This window comes from Chinchilla lanigera, unplaced genomic scaffold (assembly GCF_000276665.1).
Source record: "Chinchilla lanigera isolate Chin_1 unplaced genomic scaffold, ChiLan1.0 scaffold00095, whole genome shotgun sequence".
Taxonomy (NCBI): Eukaryota; Metazoa; Chordata; class Mammalia; order Rodentia; family Chinchillidae; genus Chinchilla; species Chinchilla lanigera.
Window position 1 is genome coordinate 8,200,031 of NW_004955496.1, and position 18,081 is coordinate 8,218,111.

The 18,081-nt window shown below is 39.0% G+C and overlaps 1 long non-coding RNA gene and 1 pseudogene across 1 annotated transcript in view; one reads left to right on the forward strand and one right to left on the reverse strand.

Annotated features, from left to right (window-relative positions):
* Nucleotides 1-1,701: 1,701 nt before the first annotated feature.
* LOC102003782 lies at nucleotides 1,702-3,068 on the reverse strand (annotated as a pseudogene).
* A 414-nt stretch (nucleotides 3,069-3,482) lies between these two features.
* The window catches only part of LOC102027319, a 17,091-nt gene continuing 2,492 nt past the window's right edge, over nucleotides 3,483-18,081 (forward strand). The window contains exons 1-4 of the long non-coding RNA XR_001231403.1: nucleotides 3,483-3,563; nucleotides 8,898-9,390; nucleotides 9,987-10,041; nucleotides 11,286-11,417. This is a non-coding gene — a long non-coding RNA (uncharacterized LOC102027319). The remainder of the gene's footprint in view (nucleotides 3,564-8,897; nucleotides 9,391-9,986; nucleotides 10,042-11,285; nucleotides 11,418-18,081) is intronic.

Here is an 18,081-nt window from a genome sequence, read left to right on the forward strand (position 1 = left end):
AGTTAAGTCGATCTATCCCTCTCATTACTGACCCACTGGCCCTCTCCTGTGACATACAAGTGCGCTCGCTTATCTAACTCCTAACTCATTGCTTCTTGAATTTCAGGGTACATTGCTACAAGGTTCTTCAATGATCCTTGCCCACGGATTACCACCAAACAAAACCTGTTAAATTCCGCCAACTTCCTTGGTTTCTGATGTTGACTTCCCACTAGGTCTTTACTCTCAGCTTGCACTATCCTGATCAGTGTATATACAACACTGCCTGTAAAAACCTAACCTAGGAAAAGACCGATAGGAGAAACCTAGTAAGTCTTGAGTTTGGAAAAACATTCAAATGTTAAACTTCAAAATGTTTTCCCCCCGCTGCACAGGTTTAGGAAGTCAGGGTCTCCAGCACAATAGGTAGGCCATGTTTCACTACTGAGCAACACCCCTACCCCTTCAATGCCATCCTCAATCAGGAGAATTCTTAACGATAGTAAAAGTTATTTTTGTTGATGTTCACTGCTATTTCCTCCATATTCTGAGTTAATGTAATATAAATATGACCTGAATAAATGGAGTTATAAACTGAGCTCTCCCACTGAGCTTATACTCCTAGCCCTCTTTTTGTGTATCAGGGGCATTTTTTATTACTGCTCAGGTTCTCTCCTCTACAATATATGCAACTGAATAATACTATCACAGGATTATAAAAATTAAGTGCTAAAAATTCAACAAAAGCCCAGGTGTGGTGGTGCCCACCTGTAATCCCAGCACTCGGGAGGCTGAGGCAGGAGGGTCATTGCAAGTTCGAGACCAGCCTGAGCTACAAAGTGAGCTCAAGGCTAGCCTGAACTGCATAGCAAGATCCTGTCTCAAAAAAGACAAAACAAAACAAAACAAAACAAAACAACACAAAAAACCCCTCAGCAAATTACCTCCTGGAATTTTTAAGTTAAAGTGAAAACAGATGTATTCAATCCTGGTATTTCTGTATTCACTGTGTACTTGAACACAAAGATAATTAACCAATATTCTAAGTTTAATAATTTACTGTGATAAATAAAGTTCAAACTAGTACTATATATGTTAAAAAGAAACTACTTTACAAAGCTGCCTTTACAAAGCTCCCTCATGGGCTTCCTATAATAATTCCCATAGAACATTACATAAACTTGATGAGTTTAAATTTTTACATGATAAATTTTCAAATAAGCTATTTGACAATGACAGTTAAAATGTAACAAACTGTAAAAGAGATAAAAAATTACTGTTTTATAATTTTTCCTCACTGGTTTTAAAATGTAAACATTTAACTAATGGTTGGCTGTTTTTCTTGCTTTTATTCAGTATGGCAAAAAGGTGAGCATGTATGATTTGAAGCTTTGATGGACTTCAAAGATACAGGTCTATTTCTTGCACTAAAACAAAAACAACTGTCCATGTACATGCAACAAACACACACAGTTATGAAACATCAGTTTTTAAAACATTGTCCATATTGAGCAAATAATGCTGTAATGGCATTCAGTTCTCCAAAATGAAGGCTGACTTTCTAGCTGCAAGATAATTGCCTTTCTCTCTTTCACCCATCATTCATTCCCTTGTTGAGGTCTTGTTCTGTTGAGACAGTAGTCACATCTGTACTCTGATTTTGAAATGACACCTCAGTGCCTGGTGGTGGTGGCTTGTACAAAAAGATTGCAAGTCTGTTGAAGAAAATAGTGATAATTTTACAAGTGATACAAGCCATATGGGCCATCCTGATGTTATCATAAACCCAGCAAACTCCTTTAATCCCACATTCATTAATATCTCACAGAGTACATGTACTGTCGATTGTGGCACCAAATATAAATGGTCTGGGTATGGTACCCAGTAATTGAAGCACCATGAACTGTGTTCCCAATGCTAGAGACCGCTGTCTCTGATCAACACACCTCAATACGGACACAGTTATAGGAGTGCCAGCCATGAAGGTAAAAATCACTGTAATAAAAAGAATACCAAGGAATAAGGGCAAATTTGTACAGTGAGTTTCACGTTTTCCAGCTCTAGCTTCGAAACCCACACTGTCTGTAGATGTTATTTGGGCCTTCTTTTCAATACAGGAACAGCTGTAATATATCTTTGGTTTACTCTTTGAAACTTAGTTTAAACAACCTGAAAAGCAGGGAGAAAAATATTGGACTCCATCTCCTCCACACAGTGGATAATAATAAGATCTCACACAGTTACAGCCGGTGTTACAAGGGGCTGTCAAGTTTCCCAGCTCTCCTGTCCCATTATATGACTTAGAGACACCTGCAAAAGGCTCATTTCACATTTGGCACAAATAAGTAAAAACGTCAGCACAAGTGCAACTCCAGAAGTGACAAAAGCGAACTTCATGGCATATTTACACGTCATTTTGAATTTTGAAACAATGACACCACCTAGAATCTGCCCAAGAACGGCTCCGGGAATTAAAACAGCTCTTCCATGATAGCTGCAAAGCTGGATGTCAGTCCAAATTGATTCTCTATAAATTTAGGTAAAAATGTAGCAAACGCAGTAGTAATTAAGGCTTCTCAAGAAGTTGACAGAACTAAACATACAAAGACAGTATTCCTCATCAAATTCTTTAGAGCCACTGGAAAACCTTTAATACTTTGCCCACAATCCTCATCTATCTGTGGTAGGGAACTGTTTTTACTCTGATGTGTCTGGGAAGTTTTCGCAGCTTGAATTTTTGCTGTACCTGGTAAATGTTTTGGAAAGCAAGAGAAAGGTATTATCAAAGACCAAGAAAAGAGCCAGGATACAAGAAATCCAATCCACCAAGCCCCCAGCCACCGAGGGTCATCTTTAGTGACATCAATGCTCTGTACTACAGCGAAATCAAAGTATATGTCTAACAGCTGTCCTCCCATTACATAGCCAATGGCAGGGCCAAAGAGTGACACAGAATAGCCAATTCCTTCTCCGGAAGATGAAAAATTCAGATTTGGTGTCCATATTGCCAAATAGAGCCAACAATGCTCAGTTTTCTTCCTTTCACCCTGCTCCAATAACTTCCTCCATAACAGCACGCGTGAGTCCATGCTGACCTCTTCTGAGCAGCCAACGTGAAGGTACACTCCCTCCCCCTCCCCCTTGGGTTGCCCGCTCGCCTCCCCAGCTCAGCCCCCACCGCAGGGCTTCCAAAGTATTTCATGATCCCACTCACCACCATCACCACCCCCGTGCCCCGACTCACACAAGCAGTGACTCTGCTACTAACCTCTCTCAGCACCCCGGACTTCCCCTCTGTACTTAACCATCAATTTGGTTAAATCGCCAGAGTCTTTCTTATCCGCTCTTTGGGTCTCAATAAGAGATGTGTGAACAGCTAGCGCCACCCAGAGCCTAAATCTCTCCAAACGGCAGCGGCCCCGCCCCTCCAGCCCTCAATAAGCAGGCGATGCGCATGTGCACGGAAGCTGTCGCAGCAGCGCAGACCAGTGGCGTCATCAGATGGCGCAGGCATGAGACAAGGGTAGGACCCCGGAAGAGGAGGATGCGGGTGCCTTTGCTGTGAACACAACAAAGCTTTCTAGGTAGCTATGAGTTCTTTTTCTCCACGGTGATGTCAACGCAAGCATATTATGCTGTTGTGGACTTTTCAGAGAGCTGATGCCCTCCAGGTTTTCGCCAAAGAGCTCACCCTAAGCCAAATCGAGAAGGTGACATCAAAGACGGGGACTCTTTAGCTGGGACCTTGAGCATTATCCATCCCAGAAACTTTCATCTCAGAGATGTTCTAAGGATAGCAAGTATTAGGACTGACGTAATGTTTTTGACAGGGTCCTGTGCCCTTGCCGTTGCTACAAACAGTACTCCTGGGTAAAACTAACAAATATGTAAAGATTGACTAGTTAGTGGTCAAGAGGATTAGAAAGTATATATACTTGTATATATATACACACAATATGTATATATATGACATATTTGAATAGGGGAGAATTGGTATTAAGATGTGTTGAGCAATTAGATCACCAAGCAGTGTATGCATAGTTTTTGTGTGTAGCTTACAAGGTAGAAATTTGATGGTCTACTACAGGCTCACCACTCAGCTGCAGTGTGACCCCTAAAGAAACACTGGTAAAATAACTATGATTCTTGAAACATGGTGAACTTAGTTGATTGGTTTTCAAATGCTGATCCGCCTTATATTCTCAGCATAATTCCCACTTGAATGTTATGTGTTCTTTTTTATATTGCTAGATTCAATTTGTCAAAATTTTAAGAGTTTTTGCATCTATTTTCTTGAGGGTATTTGTCTGTAGTTTAATTTTTTGGAAACTTTCTGTCTTTTTTAAAAATCAGGGTATTGCTATGTAGCTCATGTTGGACTTGAGATCACTTTGTACCCTGGGCTGTTCTTCAACTCATAGCAGTCTTCCTGCCTCAGCCTCCCAAGTGCTGAGATTATAGGCCTGTGCCTCTACAACCAGGTTTTTGTCATTTTTAAAAACTGAAGAGTAATATTAGCCTTAAAGGATGAGCTGGGAAATTTTTCCTCCTCTTAAGAATTCTGTAAGACTTTATGTAAAACTGGTCTTATTTTTTCCTTAAATGTTTGGTAAATTCACTAGTGAAATCATTTGAGCCTGGAGTTAGTGGGAATGTTTTGCCTCGTTTAATTTATTTAACAAGTATATTGCTTTCCAGTGTATCAATTTCTTATGTGAACTTTGTTAGTTTTTTTCTTTCAGGAAATACGACTACTTTATTAAAGTTATTGAGTTATTGGGTTTAAGTTATTTATAGTCTTCCCTTATCCCCTTGTCCTTTAAGAGTCTGTATAATCTTTAGTGATATCTCATTTGTGAGTTTTTAAACGTATTCCTTTGTCATGGAAAATACTTTCTACAATTTGAATCTCTTAATTTCATTTACATTTATTTTGTGGCTCAGGCTATAGATCTGTCTTTAAAAATATTCTAAGTAGACAGTTGGAGAAGAGGAAGAATGGAGGGAGTAAAAGAGGGTGAAATTAAATTAATGTGTGCACTAATAAAAAAGAAAATATTATTCCATGTGCACTTGAAACCAATTATTTTTTTCCTGTTATTATTGAGGAGCAACTTGTAAATTTTTTTTTTCTGTGTTTGGTTTTTTTTGTTTTTTTTGGTTTTTCTCCGGTACCAGGAACCGAACTCACGACCTTGCGCTTGCCAGGCAGGCGCTTTGCCGCTGAGCTAAATCCCCAGCCCCGTAAATTTTTTTTCTATCAAATTAAAAAAGGAACCAAGTGTGGTGGCACGTGCCTTTAATCCAGCACTTGGGAGGCTGAGGCAGAAAGATTATCTTTAGTTCAAGGTCAGCCAGGAATATATAGTGAATTTAATGCCAGCCTAAACTATATTAACAAGACCCTGGGTCAAAAAAATATTGAAATTTCTTCTATAATTGTGTGTTTTTCCATTTTATTTCTATAAGCTTTCTTTCTATCTTTCTTTCTTTCTTTCTTTCTTTCTTTCCTTCTGTCTGTCTGTCTTTCTTAGCTCTTCTCAGGTCCATAAATATTTAGGAATGTTACAGGCTCATGATTCTCCATCTATTTAAGTATAGAAAGACTCATGGGAATAAAATAATATTAAGCAAACACTACAATAAAAATCATTCACGGCAAAAACAGTTATGGCAAATCTAGTACATATTCCTTGTTTAACAACTGAGTTATGGTCCTGCAGCTAGGTCATTAGTTGAATTGGTCACTTAATGAGGAACTGTACATTGTATGTACATTTCAATATTTGGAGCAAAGAAATTGTCAAAGGAAACTCCAACTGATAAATTTTTACATGCAGTACTGTAATACAGAACATAAAGCTACATTGTGCTGATCAGCAAAACTTACTGTTGTATAAACAGGGTGCATTGTAGAAAAAAAGACACTGAGGTTCTATAAACAGATGTATAGAACTATACAAGAAAAAGATAGTTCTCAGTCCCAAGTGGTAGGTCCTAAGTACAAACAGCATGCCTCAGCCATGAGATGGTCCTTAAACAGGTACTTCATTAAACAAGGGAAGCCCTACTCAGCGACAACAAGGTCCCGAGCTCCTTGGCCAATGAAAGCCAGCATAACAAGCTCTTCCACAAGAACCAACAGCTCCTTACAGCTTCTAACAGCACCCAACAGCTTCTCCAACAGCTTCTACCAGGTCTCAACAGCCTCCCCCCATTCTGCCTCTTATGCTGCTGACAACAACCCTCAGGTGGGCCTCCCACACCAGCACAACACTAGTCTGGTTCAGTTCAGCTGGGTGTTACAAGTTGACCACCAGTTGTCAGTACACCAGAGATGCTAAAGTGGGTAGAAGTTTGAAGAGAAATGAGTTACCTATGTAGTCTCAAAGAAGTTCCCAGTAATACTTATTAATTACAAAGGAAAATAGGAACTGTATTTTACAACCCTTTCAAGCACCACAATAAACAATGGATCGGTACTAATATTACCAGTAGTAGAGCTTAGTGACATTATATATGTCCTAACACAGCATGTGGGGGAGGGCACTTTGTCTCTAGGATGTCCTTGCCAAAATGTATAACCCTGTTGTAATGAAAGGAATCTGGACAGACCAAGGGGGATACTCTGTCAAAAGATAGAAGACCAAAGAAGAGTTAGAGACTGGAGGAGACTTAGGAATCATGACAAGTATGGATAATGTGGGGTCCCAGATTGGATTCTGGAATAGAAGAGGGTCATTAATGGACAGACAAATAAAGCCCAAATGAATTCTTTTATATAGTAATATTGTATAAACATCAGTATCCTAATTTGGATTTTTTTGGGGAGAGTCATAGCTACAGTTAGAAGCCAGGTGAAAGATTTACAGGAAATTTATACTATTGCACTTGCCTAACTCTAAAGTTGTTTCAAATAAAATTTTAAGATAAAACTAATATGTAAAGTATTTTGTGTAGCCAGATGAGTTAGATATTGCAGGGTATTTTTTGATCCACTGTGATAATCTCTGCTTTTTAGTTAGGGTCATGGTTTTAATATGCTTATGATTTGTCTTAAGCCTGTCATGTAGCTATTTATTAGTACACTCTGCTCTTTTTTTTTCTCTTTGTCTTCTATTAGCTTATGCTGCTTCTTGCACAGCTTTCAAGTTCCCAGGAGTTGCGGGTGGTGGTGAGAGGATGGAAAAAATAAAGATAAGAGATAAAAGCTGAGGTCAGGTGGAGCCCTTTCTGGATGGGAGGAAAGGAAAACTGCTCAACCACCATAGGGGTGTTTGTTTATAAATTTGGCAAAGTTGCTGTCACATGAAGCAGCCTTGCCTAGCAACAAAGGCTTGCCTCAGGTGCTTTTTGTTCCCCTACTTACTTGCCTGGGTCTTGCCTGGGTCTTGCCTCACCACCACACATGTGACAGTTTCCAGCTTCACCTGTTCCCTGCAAGCTTAATACTTGTTTTCACTGTCACTATTTTTTGCCCACAGTGTTGATGCAGGAATGGGCCAAATCAGGCCTGCTACCTGGTTTTGGAAATATATTTTTATTGGAATTCCATGTGTTTTTACCAATGGTCCACATCCACTTTCATGTTTCAGTGGCAGAGTTGAAATGAGGGACACATCTTGTAGTTTGGAAAGCTGGATAAATCTTCTGTCTGATCCCTCATAGAAAAACTTCGTCAATTTCTGATCAGAGTTCTATAAGTCTCTATGTTTAAGTCCCCAAAAGCATTCTTATTTATGCCCAGTATTCTGTCCCAGTCACAAATTTCTGTCTCTACATTGGGGTCAATGCTGCTCCCATCCAGGCCAGAGCTGGGCTACCTGAAGAGTGGAAGCACTGTGCCTGCAGTGGCTCCAAGGTATGGTCCCATCCGCGTTGCCTCGTTGGCTCTCAGTCATGACCTTCACTAGTACTGCTTGAACACTTTCCATGTACCAGGACTTCAAAGGGTCTGTGTGGCATCTTGTGAACTCCCATCGGGAGGATGCCTTTCCTTTTGCAAAAAAAGAAACAGGTTCAGAAGGCTGAGTGGCTTGCCCTGGTCCTGCATCTCTCTTCAGTGGCAGTGGCAGTCCCAGTTCTGTACCAAGGTTTTTTAGGTCCCCAGTCTCCATGCTTCTGGAGCTCCAGCTGCCTCTTTAGGCTGTTTCTGTGCATGTGTCCCCTGTGCCTGGGAGCAGCATTAGCAGTTACTCCTAGGCAGCATCACTACCTTGGGCCTGCACTGATGACAGTGTCAGCATGTGTCTGTAAAGAAAAGGGTCATTTTGAAAATCAATAAAACCCTTATTACATATGAAAAACTGACAATTGACATTAAAGTTTTACATCATTATACCTTCCTTGTTGAATCAAGATCCAAATAAATCTCACACATTACAGTTTGTGAAGCAGTCCCTTTATTTCTCCTTTTCATTTTTTTGTTAAGTGACCATATAAATACAGGGCTGAGAGTGTAGGTCAATTGTAGAGTGCTTCCCTTGCTAGCATGCACAAGGCCCTGGAATTGGTCCCCAGTGCTGGAAAAACAAATAACAGAGACAATACAAATACATAGCAATAAATATTGTGTGGATGTAAACGATAGCATGTAACGTGGTTTAGGTAAGTGTGTACCTTATCAAATGATGGGATTCCTGATTTCTTCAAGAATCCCCATCATGCTGTGTTGGTAGCTGAGCTCTCATCGTGCTGTTAGTAGTTTTTCCTCTCGCCCTGCCCCAGCCATCTGTCTTCCAGAAAGGTCCTTGCCTGCAAAGACTTGGGGAAGTCCCTGCCCTCTGTTCATGCAGCTTGTCTTCTGTAGAGTGAAGAACTTTGCATGTCTGTCCTAAAATCTGGTGGGCACCTGGGACTTGCTGAGCAGCATTAGAGTTGAGAGGCATCTCCAAAGTCCTTCTGTTTGCTTTCCTCAGGTCTGGATCACCAATGGCAGGCTGCCCAGAATTTTTACTGTTTGTAAAGACTGAAGATGTGGATTCTGACAACTCAGTCAAAGACAGACACAGAATTATACAAAGTTGGGTGGAGTCACTCAGGGAGATCGGAAGATGGACATTTAAGGCCCTGACTATAAGTTTCTTTGTGTATGTTTATGTGTGTGCGTGTATGAGGGTTTAGGCAAGGTGACTGAACCTGTGCCCCTCCTAAATATCAATATAAAATGATATTTAATTGGTTTGGGTTTCAATTAAACATGCGAGTAAAATCAGATTGAGAATCCCATAGACACCGTGGTAATAAAGAGGAGCTCTTTGAAAATGGCTCATTAATTCCGCAGACAAAAAGTGCACCTCTCAGTGCACTGAGCTGTGATGATTTCAGGGGCAGTGCAGTTGATGAAGCAATCAGCCTTGTGGAAGAGGGCAGCAGCAGACACCAGGAAGGGCAGGACAGCAAGTATTCTAGGTAAAACCTCCTGTGACACCCTAGTGTTCCTGCCTGGAATCTTCCTCATACTCCCTCTTCTGCCCACCTAGGCCTCCTGTTGTCCCTGGTGCACTCAGTTCACTTGAGTCCAGTGTCCTCGGTGTTGCTACCTGCTGCCCTTGGCACCTCTGTAGCCACTGCTGTGTGCGCCTTGTCTTTAGGGACTTTGCATTCAGGAGAGTGTGTATTGCCATGACAGTTGCCTGTTACCATAGCTCTCTCTGCCTTAGGAAATGCTGTTCTGTCTAGCTTGATCTGTCCCTGAATTTTTCTCTTTCTATAGACTTGTATTAAATGTTACCTCGGAAAATCTGACAGCCCTTAATAAAGATATTCTGTGCCCCCTCCAACCTCTGTCTGTTACAGCACATTTATTTCATGCATAACATTGAACATAATATGATATCATCCTGTTTATAGTTTGTCTCCCTAACCACAATGTGAACTCCAAAAAGAGAAATTTGTGTTTTGTGTACTGTTCTACCAGATGCTGAATGAATGAATTGCGTGTTTGTGAGTCAAGTGCAGAGTGGTTTGCATTTATCAGATAAAGCCCTACACTTCCTGTTTTCCAGGTTGTGTAGTCCACTTTGTAAATACCAGTTTCCATCCAAAAGGCAGAAGCCAGAGGTGGGTAAAGGTGATTTGCCAGCTGCACTCCTGTAGTAGCTCTCCAGTTTTACAGATCTGATTCATGTGTCCCTGTTTGTTGTGTGAGCCTTGATGCTAGCAACTCAGCATGTGCCTCCCCAGTAATGATCCAGGCCTCTCCACTAGGAAATTGGCAACATGGAGACTGGAAATGTGGCCTGCTCTGCATCAGAGACTAGGGTTGGGTTAGGAATCTTCCTTCATTGCAAGGCCTTAAGTAAGGGGCAGGATTCAGCTCCCCACCATAAGGAAGATACAAACTAGGAGGCTGAAGAGATGCTCAGTTTCTGATAAAAATGAGCATGGATCTAGAGCCCATTCCCTAAATTGCTTTTTATTTTTGGAATGAGATTTTTTTTGTGGTGGGAGATAATTCATCTAGCATAAAATTTGCCATTTGAAAATACACACCAGTGATTTTTAATATAGTCAGTGCATCGCCCATCATCACCTTGATAATTCCAAAGCATTTTCATGGGAGAAATATCAGACCTTCCAACCCATCCTAACCCTGACCTCTTAGAAGCTGTTACTTTACTTTGTGTCTGCATAGATTTGCTGACTAAATATTTCATATCAATGGGATAGTATTATATGAGGTCTTTTGTGGCTTCTTTAATGGCAGAATCTTTTCAAGATTTATCCATGTCAGAGCATGAGTCAGTACTGCATTCCTTTTTAAAAATATTTTTGACAGTACTGGGAATTGAACCCCAGGATACTCTCATACTGAGTTGCATCCTCAGCCTTTTCCCTTTTCATTTTTGAGACAGGGTCTTGCTAAATTGCCTTGAATTTGTAATCTTCTTCCTTTGGCCTCCCTCACTACTGGGATTACAAGCTTGCACTACCAAACCGAGCCCCCAGCCCTGTTTAAATTTTATTTTGAGATATGGTCCTGCCTTAGGTCAGGCTCCTTCCTGCCTTAGCTTCCCAAATGGCTGGGACTATAGGCATGTGCCATGACAAGTACTAACACTGCATTCCTTCTTATGGCGATACAGTATTTTTAATGAAAAAACCACATTTTATAAATCAAGATTTGTTTGGGTCATTTCCACTTTGGAGCTGTTATCAGTAATGCTGCCATGAAAATTCATATTCAAATTTTGTGTGTAGAAAATATGTCTTCAATTTGCATGTAAGCCAAGAGGTAGAATTTCTGGGCCATATTGTGACTATATATTTAACATTTTCTTTTCTTTATTTCTTTTTGGTACCAGGAATTGAACTCATGACCTAATGCTTGCCAGGGCAGAATTGTGCCACTGAACTATATCCCTAGCTGTTTAACATATTGAAGAACTGCCAAACTGGTTTTCAAAGTGACTTAACAGTTTTACATTCACAACAATGTAAGTATGTGGGTTTCATTTCCTTTATCTTCACTGACACTTTTTAATCTCCATTTTTAAAGATTATTCATATGCAGATGACTAGCCATGTTCAGTATCTTTTCATACACTTGTGGACCATGCATCTTGTATGTTTTGTTTAAAGAAATATCTTTTCAAGCCAGTGTGATGTGCACATCTCTAATCCCTGCACAGGGAGGCTGAGTTAGGTGAACACAAGTTCAAGGACAGCCTGGGGTACATAGCAATTTCAACGTTAGACTGGACTACATAGTAACTCAAAAAAGTAAAGAGAAAGAATAAAAGAAAGAAAGAAAGAAAGAAAGAAAGAAAGAAAGAAAGAATGAACAAAGAAAGAAAGAAATAAAAAGAAAAAAGAGAAAAAGAAAAGGAAGGAGAGAAGAAAGGATGGGGAGGAAAGAAGGAAAGATTGATTTTGAAACTCACTGCTCATTTTAAAATTAAGTTATTTGTTCTTTTATTGCTTCCATGTCCCAATTTACTGGTGACCTTGGGCAAGTAATTTTACCCTGGAGAGCTCCACCCACCTTGGCTAAGAAGCAGAGATCAAAGTAATCCTGCTGTCTTTCCTAGGACGCTTTGAGAATCAGATGGGACTCAGAGAAGCTTAATCAATCTGGTTAATTAGATAAGATTAGCCAACCTTAGCACAAGTGGCTGCTTGTGAGTGTACAATGAAGAGCTGGAGAGGTAGAATGAGAAAAGAGGGAACAGGCTGTGTGCATTGACAAGTTTTTGCTTTTCCTGTAGTCTAGGTTTTCACAAAACACAAGCAGTTTTGTTTTTCTCACATATGTTGTCAAGCTGCCTGCTAGAAAGCTGATCTTGCACTTGTTCCCTCCAGCCACACTGAGAACACTGAGAACACTCCTTTCCCCCATCATTCCAACACTGCATTTTAAGAAAAATATTGCCTGTGCAATAGGTGATTGTTTGAATATGCAAATAAAAGTAGACAGCTTCAATCCTATTTTCTTTTATTTTAAAATTTTATATTCACACGTTTGCATCGCATAATGATTGCTTTCATCATGGGAATTAGGTACATGTACATAACTCATCTTTTTCATCCATTTCCTCTCCCCATCCTACCTTCATCCCTCCATCTCTTGGTCCCCTACCCTTTTGCAAAAGATCAGCCTCCCTGTTTGCTATTATCTGTCTTTTATCTTGTTCTTCAGTTATCTGTACTTTGGCTTGCTCATGGTTGAGAAACCATGACATATTTAAGCTTGTGTGTGTGATTTATGTCAGTAGTCTCAAGCTGGATTGATTTTGTTTTTCCCAAAGGACTCCAGTATTCCCATTTGTATAGCAGTAATATTCCATTGCGCATAAATAACAGCATTTTCCTTATGCATTCATCTGTTGGTGGACACAGAGGTTACATCTGTGTTTTAGCTATTATTAATTCTGTTGCTATAAATGGGAGTACAGATGTTTCATCATAACACAGTGTCTTTAACTCTTTGGAGAAGATACCTAGAATAGAAATAGCTGAGTCAAATGGAATTTGTATTTTTAGTTTTTTTGAGAATGCTTCATACTGATTTCCAAAGTGCTTGTACTAGTTTGCATCCCCATCAACAATGTAAAAAGGCTCCATTTTTTCCCACTGACTTGCTAGCACTTATTATTTGATGTCTTAATAATATCCATTCTTTTTGGAGTAAGATGGAATCTCAGTGTTGTTTTAATTTGCATTTGTCTAACGGCCAGGGAAGTGTATTTTTGGCCATATGTACTTCTGAAAAGTGTTTATTCATTTCAGTTGCCTGTTTTGTGACTGGATCTTCTGTTGTGTGGGAATGTAAAATTTTTGAGTTCTAGTGCTCTGTCAAAAAACTCTTCCCATTCTGTAGAATTTCTCTTCACTTTGTGGTTGTTTCCTTTCCTGTGAAGCTTTTAAATTTGATATAATTGCATTTGTTGATTCCTGATGTTATTTCTTGTGCAAATGAAGTTTTGTTTAGAATGTGCTTGCCTATGCATTATGTCTTCAAGAGTTTTACCTATGTTATTTTCTCATAGATAGTTTGTGTTTTAACATTTAGATCTTAGCTCCATTTTGACATCTATGTTGGTACATAAAGAGAGATTATGTATCTGAATTCAGTGTTCTGTATGTGTATAATCAATTTTTCCAGCATCATATGTTCAAAAGGCTATATTATTCCCAGTGTATGTTTTGACCACTTTTGTAGCCAATTTGCCTAGCATCTTGTGTTAAAGAGGCTAAGTTAACTCTAGGGTTTTGTTTTTTGTTTTACCACTTTTGGCAAAGATCTGATGGCTGAAAATGCCTGGGATTGTTTCTGCATCCTCTATTCCACTCCACAGATTCACATGTGTGTTTTTGTGCCAGCACCATGTCTGTTTTGTCCCTGTATTTATGTACTATAACTTGAAATCCAAGATTGTGATATCTTTTGCTTTGCTCTTGTTACCCAGGATTGCTTTAGCTACTCTCAGTGTCTTCTGATTCCATATGAGTTTTAGGATTGTTTTCTCTAGTTCTTTGAGGACTACTATTGGTATTTTGATTGGGATTACCTTAAATCAATATATCAGTTTTCAAAGTCTGGCCATTTTGATAATACTGGTTCTTCTTATCCAAAAACGGGAGATATATTTCCATTTTCTGTGTCATCTGCAGATGACATAACCTATAGTTACTGTAGAGGTCTTTTACTTTCTGGGTTAGATTAATTCTAAGTATTTAATTTTGGTTTTTTTTTTCTTTCTTTTTTTCTCCTCTTTTTGAGACAGGGTCTTGCTATACAGTTCAGGCTGGGTTTGAACTCCCTTTGTAGCCCAGGCTGGCCTCAAACTTGCACTGGTCCTTCTGGCTCAGCTTCCCAAGTGCTGGGATTACGCACATGTATCACCATGCCCAGCCTATTTAATTTTTCTTGATGTTATTGTAAATGGTATTGTTTTCCTAATTTCTCCATTAGTTCATTATTGGTGCACAAGAATGCTATTCATTTGTACTGATTTTGAATTGTGTTACTTGCTGAATTTGGTTATTCTTTAGGAGTGTTTTGGTGAATTTTTTTTGAGTTTTTAAATAAAGGATTATGGCATCCATAAATAGTAATTTGACCTCTTCTTTGCCTACATGTATCCCTTTTGTTTCTTTATTTTGCCTGATTGCTACAGCTAGTATTTCAAGTAGTATATTGAACAAGAGTGGTGATAGTGGACATTCTTGTTATTCCTGATTTTAGAGGGAAAGCTTTCAGCTTTTCCCTCTTTAATATGATGTTGGCCATTTGTTTTTCAAGAATGAAGTTTAGGGGCTGGGGATTTAGCACAGCGGCAAAGCACCTGCCTGGCAAGCACAAGGTCGTGAGTTCAATTCCTGGTACCGGAAAAAAAAAAAAAAAAAAAAAAAAAAAAAAAAAAAAAAAGTAACAAGAATGAGTTTTATCAGATTCAAATAAAGAACTTCTATACCTATTTCTTCAGGGTTTTTACTGTGCACAAATGTTGGATTTTGTCAGAAAGTTTTCTGTTTCCATTGAGATGATCATGTAATTTTTTATTTTTGGCTTCTGTAACAATTATGTGGTAAATTGATTTGTGTATGTTAAGCTATCCTTGCATGCCTGTGATGAAGCCTAGTCAGTCATGATGTATGGCATTTTGTTTTGTTTTGGTTTAGTTTGGTTTTGGGTCTTTGGGTTTTGGTTTTTTTCAGACAGGGTCTTGCTGTGTAGTTCAGGATGGCCTTGAACACACTATGTAGCACAGGCTAACTTCAAACTCCCAGCAGTCCTCCTGCCTCAGGCCCCCAAGTGCTAGGATTATAGCACATCCAGCTAAGGTAAGGCTTTTTGATGATTTGTTGAATTTTGTTTGCAAGTATCTTGTTGAGAATTTTTATGTCTGTGTTCATTAAAGAGATGTATCTATAGTTCTGTTTTTTAATTGGGTCCCTTTCTGGTTTTGGGATCAGGGTAATTTTAGCTTGCAGTAATCTCTTTAATAGTACTCCTTTCTTTTCAATTTCATTAAAGATTTTGCAGAATATTGACATTAGATTTTCCCTAAGCTTTTGTACATTTCAGTAGTGAATCCATCAAGTGCTGGGCTTTTCTTAGTAGTTTTTTTATTACTACTTCAATTTTGTTGTTTGTTATTGAATTACACAGGGTTTTCATATCTTCTAGGTACAATTTTGGTAATTCACACATGTATCTAGAAATCTGTCCAATACTTTGAATTCTTTAGTTTATTGGAGTATATGTTTTAAAGTAGTTATTAGTCTGTTTTTCAGTACTGTCTGTTGTGATTTTCCATTTCTATTAGCATTGATTTCCTTCTTTTTATTAATATATAAGATTGGCTAAGGGGGCTGGGGATTTAGCTCAGCGGCAAAGCGCCTGCCTGGCAAGTGCAAGGTCTGAGTTTGGTTCCCGGTACTGGAGAAAAACCAAAAGATTGGGTAAGGATTTTTTACTTGATGGGCATCTGGGCTGTTTCCAAGATTTAGCTATTACAAATTGTGCTGCTATGACCATGGCTGTATATATATATATATCACTGTGGTATCATGCTTTTAACTCTTGGAAGACACATAGAAGGGGAATACTTGGGAAAATGGAACCTCTAGATTTTGGTGTTTGAAGTTTTAATTCCCATATTGGTTGTACCAATTTACACTCCCACCAACAGTGGAGAAGCATCCCTTTTCCCCCACAGCCTCACTAGCATTGGTTATTTGTTGATTTCTTGATGATGCCATTCTTTTCTGGAGTGAGATAGAGTGTCAGTGTATCTTAATTTGCATTTCTTGCATCACCATGGATATTGAACTTTTTTTATATATTTATTTGCTGTTTTTAACTCTTAATCTGAGAATTATCTATGCATTTCAGATGCTCATTTTTGGATTGGGTGCTTGTAAATTGCTTTTGGTGGGTAGCTTTGTTATTAGTATCAAGACCTCCTGCTGAAGTGATGACTTTTCAGAGATGACTTCTAAGTGTAGCTGGCTTTTGCCTTTCAAGTCTGTCCCAAGATCCTGCCTCTTCAACTTATTAGAGATGAGAAGTTGCTGCCTATTTGGCCTAGCACCCAGATCTTTAATGCTGGACAATGGTACTGTTTATGATTTCCAGAAAAATCTCAATATTGACATACAGTGCTGATCACAACAACTATTTCACCTTGGCTAAAGTAGTACAATCAGTAATAATAATAGCATCAAGCACAGTCTAGAAAATGACAATCCATTGTAACTGTTAATTTGTCCCCTTAAACAATGGCTACAAGATTTATAGTTTTATAACAAAATCTAAAACAAATCAGAAAATTTTACACGGTAAATATCTACTCAATAGAGTGATTTTACCCTCAAAGGAGAAAATTTAAAAGGGATACAAAGGTAAAATAGAGAAATAAGAGAAGAGAAAGTGATTAGAAGCAAGGCTGAAGGACAAGGGAAGATTACCCAACCTGCATGAAACTGGTAAAGAAGACAGGAGGGAAAGAAAGAAGGAAATAACAAAACGTAACAAAAAGCCCTGAAAACAATGTTCATACTCATGACAAACAAAAAAAAAACAATCAAGATATCACATATGGTAAGGGCAAATTTTATCTGGGGTTCATAAACATTATACCAATTAAAAATTAAGAGATACAAGTTTAGAAGGAAAAACAAAGTCACTTCAATGGAATGAGGAGAGAAATAAGGAGATAGACACCTTGTCAGAGTAAGAGAGGAAGCACAGAGCCAGTACTTGTGAACTTTTGTTCTTAGCCCATTTGTTATATGGCAAGAAAGTCTTCCCTTTTGAGAGTTGTTATAAATTTATTGGCTACTTTAGGCGCTCAGATCCCTGATTCGGCTACTGACCTCTATTGCCTATATGCAAATTCTTGTAAGCTTCCTTTGGTCTTCTTTGTTTTATCAAAGTGATACGGATGAGCTTTAGAGTAGAGCCTCACAGTCAAGGCTGAGTTAGGAATTATACAGGAATATGTGTGCATTTTACCACATTAACATGGTGAAACAATAATAAAATATATGTGTATTTATATATAGCTCTGTGAGAGTCCCCGTTTGAGTATATATTTTATATACTGTGAATTTTTTATCATATAGCCCCCTCCCCACCTTGTCTCCTTTGTACTTGACTGGAGGTGAAGAGCTCATTGGGCCCTGGCTTCAAGGCAAGCTGGGCTGCTCACCAGTTTTCCCAGCTTCTTTTAATTGCTCTCACTGTTGGGGTTTAACTCTTACCAGTCAGGATTTTCCAGAAACCTCAAGAAGGCCCTTACTTTTCCCTGCCTGTCATCCATCTTTCCCTACAAAGGAAGAAAAAAAACCCAAAAGTAAAGAAAAAAAGAGATTTCCCCAGGATTTGAAGCATGTGGTTTTATTCTAGTGTCTACAGTTTTGTGGTCATGTCCAATACAGGATGTGTGTCTGCTGTTACTGGTAAACAAAAGAGACGGATACAGAGGAATCTCAGATCTGTGCTGAATGACCCCAGCATGCCTGCAGTAGATTTAGGGCAGGGTACTGGATAATCCCAGCAAGCCTGCAGTAGGAATAGGGCAGGGTGCTGATTCTCATGCTTTCAACTCCACAGAATTTCATGCTGATCCTAGCTTCTGATTGTGGGGTTGG